Source organism: Vulpes vulpes, chromosome 8 (assembly GCF_048418805.1).
Source record: "Vulpes vulpes isolate BD-2025 chromosome 8, VulVul3, whole genome shotgun sequence".
NCBI classification, from domain to species: domain Eukaryota; kingdom Metazoa; phylum Chordata; class Mammalia; order Carnivora; family Canidae; genus Vulpes; species Vulpes vulpes.
Window position 1 is genome coordinate 31,344,206 of NC_132787.1, and position 6,623 is coordinate 31,350,828.

Genomic DNA, 6,623 nt, shown 5'->3' on the forward strand with positions numbered 1-6,623 from the left:
AGTGCAACCTAATATGTCAGTCATTATATTTACAGGTTTTACTATGTGTTAGCACACCATTTTGCATTTTTATTTTTCTTTTAGGTTATACCTATAGGTAAAGTTATACGAACAAGGAGAGATATTCTATCTCTAGATGACCTTGATTTATGTATAAACATTTTTCTTCACTTTTTATCTTTATCCTGGTTATACACACACACACACACACACACACACACACACACATATATCCATCTTCCATCTTCTCCATCTTCTTTGCCCCTGACCTACCTCCCCCTAAACCTATCCTTGGATCTCCTCCTTGCACTTAAATGCCAAGTGTTCTGAGGTGCAGTCTGTATTCATTGCCTCTACTTCCTCAAATCACACTCACTACTTACCCACATTTAAAAATCTTCTACCCTCATACCATACTGAAACTACTTGTAGGTTATCAATGACCTAATTTTTAAAAATCCAATTTTGTAAGTTTTTTTCTTATTGTAAAAGCAGTGCTTATTTAATAGGGAAGCAACAGAATATATAGAAAAAACACAAGGAAACAAATTTTTAAAAACTCTCCTAAGTCTTGCCCTCAGAGGTCATCACTGTCAACGTTTTAGTTTGTATTATAGTATTATATGCAAGGATTATATTCACATGTAACTGTATATTTGTTTATATTTGGGAGAACTTTCAAACATTTCAAGCAGTCAGAAAATCAGGATGATAGTATAAATATTATTTTAATATTTGCTTTTTAAACTTGTCAACATAACAAGAATATTTTCCATGTCATTAACTATTTTCCTACAATCATTGTAAACATACAATGATTTATTTAACCAATTTCTCATTGTTTGACATTTTGCTTGTTTCCTTTGGGAGCTATTATAAATAATGCCACAATAAATATTATTGCACATAAATCCTGTGAACATCTCTGATTATTTACTTAACCATAAATTCCTAGAGTTAAATTTCTCAGTGAAGGAAAATGCACAACTTTTGAAATATGTGGCTAATCTGTCATAGAGAAATATTGCACCCTTTAAAAATTCTCCCATTTAGATATTGGAGTGCTCATTTCTCCACACTCTTATCAACCTAGAATAATATATTTCTAAAACTACCATTTTTATATAAAAAATGGTATTTTGCTGTTTCATGTGAAAAAAATACAAAAAATATGTCTCAATAAGTATTTGTTGGATTAATAAATGAATTATTTTGAAAGATTGGCTACTCTTTCATATATTGATAGATTATTTAGATCTTCTTTTTTTGTGAATTTGTGAATTCTATTGTTTAACTTTATTTCCAATAAGAATATTAGTGTTTTTGAAATTGCTTTAATGAATCATTTCATATACAAGAAATGTGATCAATGGTATGTCAATTTTTTCAGCTATATTTTCCCAATTTCTCCTTTTCCTTTTTATTTTAGTTCTCAGCAAAACCAAAACTTGAACATATTTATACAATGATTTGGAAGTTTTCCTGATTAATGAAAGAAGCATTTAAAGATTGCACAGATTTTAACTAAAAACCCTTAAAACCTGACACATGATATTGAGTTATGTGAACATAAGAAAACAAATATTGGTTAATGTTGTGAGCTCAGAATTCAATAATAATATTTGCCCCTCCAAATAGCAAATTATATGTTGATTTGTGTAGGTGTGAGGTCTTTGAAAATTTATGTTTATTTTTTTGAAGATTTTATTTAAATTCAAATTAGTTAACATGCAGTGTAGTGTTAGTTTCAGGGGCAGAATTTAGTGATTTCTCAGTAGCATATAACACTCAGTGCTCATTACATTAAGTGCCCTCCTTAATGCCCATCACCCAGTTAGTTACCCCATCCTCCCACCCACCTCTCCTCCATCAACCCTCAGTTTGTTCACTATAGTTAAGAGTCTCTTATGCTTTGCCTCCCTGTTTTTACCTTATTTTACTTTTCCTTCCCATCCCAATGTTACTCTGTTTCTTAAATTCCACATTGAATGAAATAATGTGGTATTTGTCTTTCTCTGACTGACTTATTTCACTTTGCATAATACCCTCTTTCTATTCATGTCTTTGTAAATGGCAAGGTTTCATTCTTTTTGATGGTTGAGTAATATTCCTTTTTATGTGTATATGTGTGTGTGTGTGTTATGGATAAAGAAGATGTGGTATATATATATTCACACTCAGTGGACATCTGGGCTTTTTTAACCTCCTTGTATTTGTGGTCTTTACAATTTTTTTCTTGTGGTTGACTTCAAGTTTCATAGTAAATACTTAATCTTTAAAAATAGATAAAGGTAAAGATGGAACATTTCAGAGAGTCACATCGAAAATCTTATTTTTCTCTTTGGCTATGTAATCATGGAAAAAGGAAGGACATTTGTGCTTGAAGGACAAGGGAATAGAATGTTTTGTTTGCTCTCTCTATAGCATTTTGCATAGTTAACAATTGTCTTTTTCTGGAAACTTTAATTTTTTTTTTTATGATAGTCACAGAGAGAGAGAGAGAGAGAGAGAGGGAGAGACACAGGCAGAGGGAGAAGCAGGCTCCATGCACCGGGAGCCCGACGTGGGATTCGATCCCCGGCCTCCAGGATCGCGTTCCGGGCCAAAGGCAGACGCCAAACCGCTGCGCCACCCAGGGATCCCTGGAAATTTTAACCTTTTGTCTTTCATAACCATGTTTGTGTTCTCTACTTTTGGGCAATCTCTTTTGCTATCTCTATATCTTTGCTCATTGTTCTAAAATTCTAGTGTTTTTCAGCATTCTATCTTCTCCTTATCTTCTTTTATCTGGTTTACCTAGGTAATATTATTCACAAATGTACTTTCTAACTTAGCACATATCTTCTTCCTCCAAAATGACCCTCATGATAAATCATAACTGTGAATAACATTTCCCATTACAAATATTGATACTGAACAAACCCCAAACATTCAGCAGCTTATTTTGCAATACAAAATAATTTCTTAGTATTATGATAGTCCAATGAGGACAGGTATTCATGGCCAGAAGATAGCATTCTTTCCTGATTTGATTCAGGTGTGTATGTATGTATGTATGTATGCTTCACTTCTACTCAAGTGAAGCTCTATGAAAATCAAGTGTTCTTTAACACTCATCTATCTTCTCACCTAGATAAAACAGAACTTAATGGGGCATAGCTAAATAATAAGAATCCTACTGATGCATATTAACTCAAGAAATTTCCTCTAAGGGGCACCTCAGTGGCTCAGTGGTTGAGCATCTGCATTCACCTCAGGTCATGATCCTGGGGTCCTGGGATCAAGTCCCACATTGGGCTCCCCACAGGGAAGCCTGGTTCTCCCTCTGCCTGTGTCTCTGTGTCTCTCATGAATAAATAAAATCTTTTAAAAAAGGAAATTTCCTCTAAAACAACTAGGTGTTTGTTCATGGACAGATTATTTATAGGAAATCTTAAAAGATGACTTGTTGTTTATCAGTGGAGTCAGTGGAGGTACTATGGCCATGCAGTTGTTGAGGGTAATTAGAAGTAACGTCATGAAATCTGCACAGGTCTGGGATGAGGGTGCTCAATACAGTACGGCTGGGTTGTTTTCTTGTTTTTGTTGTTACTGTTTTCCCAGAAAACATATTCTCATGAAATTTAAAAAAAAAAAAGCTGTACTTATTATGAGAGCCTTACTGAAAAGTCAAAGGCAGAGGTGCCTATGTGCCCAGTTCATTAAGCTACCGACTCTTGATTTTGGCTCAGATCATGATCTCAGAATTGTGAGATCAAGCCCTGTGTCCAGCTCTGTACTGGGCATAGAGCCTGCTTAAGATTCTCTCCCTTTGCCCCTCTCCCCCACCCCCTGTAGTGCTCTCTCTCTCTCTCTCTAAAAAAAAAAAAAAAAAGCATACCTGAAGACATGATGATAAAGGTTATATGACCATCCTATGATTTATCAAATTTATATTCCACTAGGGAATTCATCCCTGACATTCCCAACACATCTAAGTACTTAATCTTTTGGAATATTTAAAGACAGAACTATAGAATATTAAAAAATAAATCTTTAATATATGTCTATCCATCTAGAAACAAATTATTTAGAAAATTGTGGGAGAAATTGTGATTATAGTTTGGATCTCATCATTTTTATTATCTCTCTTTTGTTGTAATCACTGCTTGGGAAAGGAAAATAGTTCTTGGTAATAAAGTAATGTCATTGTTATCATACTTTATTGGTCTATGCCATTGTTGGAAACTTCACTGCAGTGTTCACGGCCAAGAAGAGCCCAGGTACTGACTCACAGGAACAGAAGAGAGGAGAGGGGATGGGGCCATCAGTCTTGCAATGCATTGTAATTTACACAGTGTGATTGTGCATCTCATATATGGCAAGCATTATCTTAGACTCCAGGGAAACAAAGTCACAGATTTCAGTGTCTTTAACATTATATACTGTAAAAACAAGTACTTACTGAACTGTTTTATAAATGTGACACCGGAAATAAAAAAAAAGTACACGTATTTGGAAGCACAAGAATAATAAATTTTGCTGGGAGGAGTGAGGAAAAGTATTCTAGAGGATATGTGTTCTGTCTCCAACCTAGTCTCTAATGGTGGGAGCTGAGGGACTGCGCTAGAGGCACAGGAAAAGACTTTATTGTGACCATTAAGGAATTCAGGTTTTTTTTTTTTTATTTTTTAAGTCTATATTTAATTTTATTATTATTTTTATTATAAATTTATTTTTTATTGGTGTTCAATTTGCCAACATATAGAATAACAGCCAGTGCTCATCCCATCAAGTGCCCACCTCAGTGCCCGTCACCCAGTCATCCCCACCCCCCGCCCATGATTTCACCTGATAACGTGACACTCCTCAGATTCCTGATCTACCAATTAGGGGCTAAAGAGTAAAAGCAGGGACTACGATATGTGTATGCATTTGAGGGCATTCATTTCATTGCTTTTCTCATAAATAATTTTAAACTAAAGTGGCCTGATAACTATCCAAGTTTTTTGAGTATTTAAAATTATTTATTTTATCATTATGCACAATGAAAGAAAGCATTATAGAGAGCAGAGTCCTTTCCCACCATAAAATTATTTACACCCATATATTTAGCTGGAAACACTAACTAGAAGAGGTACTGGTATATTCCATTTGTAATAATTTCTCTACAGCAAACAGTTGTCTTACACTTGGAGCATGTTGAAAAAAAAATATTGACTCGTAGGTCTTTGTTTTTTTTTTTTTTTTTCAGTCTCAATCACTAAGAGCTCAAGGTACTCTGGAGAATCCTGGTGTCCTAGATGGTCTGATGAATGCATTAAAAATCAAGCAATGTATTTGTATTCTGAAAATACTCTTATATCCATATAAATGCTGCTTGAGTTGTGGAGCTCACATCTCTCCTACTGGCACGATGATATGTGAAGAACATCTGTTATGAAAGCTTCACGCCAATTTTGTTCTGTTCCTTTTTCATTAGCCGCTGTGCCTCCTTCTCCACTTTCTTCCTCTGTTGTTCTGCTGCTCTCTTTTCTCTGTCTGTTATCTTCTCCTGCCTCAGAACTTCTTCTACTTGCCAGGCTGCATCTTCTTCTTCTTCCCATGCACTGGTATTTTTCTGCCAAGTATCTAAGTCACCTAATTCAGGAGATTGATGAATAAAAGGCATATCTTATGTAGCTGCTACTCTACGAGAAACCTGTGCTACCATCTGGAATGCCAAAATTTAATGGTTCTCTCTTCTTAATAATGATTTTCTGAGTTTTCCTTATAGTTGGTGTCATGTCCTTAAAATAGTCAGGTTCCAGTTGTTCCAAAGCATTTTGCTGTGTTGCTACATTCCCATTCCCTCCTTCAATCTTTACACTTGTGGGGGCATCTTCATCCCAGGAAGTCCACTCTTCAACATCAGTCTGTTTAGGAACTGATGAATAATCAACTGTAGTTGGCAAAGTTATTTGGTCTCCACTTAATTTCCGTCCTCTGCCAGATCTGCATATTAATCTCTTTAGGAATGAGAATACTGTTGCAAGGCAGGTGCAGACTTTAAATAACCGAAACTGTGTGATAGCCATAGTGGGACTCAAAACCTGCCCCTCCCTCTCCCCGCCCCATAACTATCCAAATTTTAAATATCACCTAAGGAGACTTATCAAAGAGCAGTTGCAACTTTTATGTATATTGTGAAGTGTTTCATTGTATTTGCTGAAGAATTTTACAACTTCTAATGTATACCACAGGAGACAGGTTTTTTGGTTAGTCACCTGTAAGTTTTTAGTAAAATCAAATATATATTGATTGCATTTTGTTTTGATTAATCTAATTACGTTTTTGAAAAGTGGTACAGGTAGCTGTGTAAAAATCAAGCTGAGGTTAGGAGACTTAGCAAACCAGTTCAAAGGCTGCTGTTTTAAACCACATAAGGTGATAAAAATTTGAATTAAGGTGGCACATGGAGAAAAAATATTGATGAGACATATCAAAGAGCAGGAGAAAGAGATGTGTTAAAGATTGAGAGGAATAGACTTTGGGGGAAGACAGCAGAGTAGGAGTGAGTCAGTCAGAGAAAGACAAACATCACCCCCCCCCCCCCGCCCCACCATGATTCTGTCTCTAGGTTTCTTACCTAATCATCATCTCCT

The 6,623-nt window shown here is 35.4% G+C and overlaps 1 pseudogene; it reads right to left on the reverse strand.

Annotated features, from left to right (window-relative positions):
• Positions 1 to 4,984: 4,984 nt before the first annotated feature.
• Positions 4,985 to 6,082, reverse strand: LOC112917558 (receptor-binding cancer antigen expressed on SiSo cells pseudogene; annotated as a pseudogene).
• Between the last annotated feature and the right edge of the window lie 541 nt (positions 6,083 to 6,623).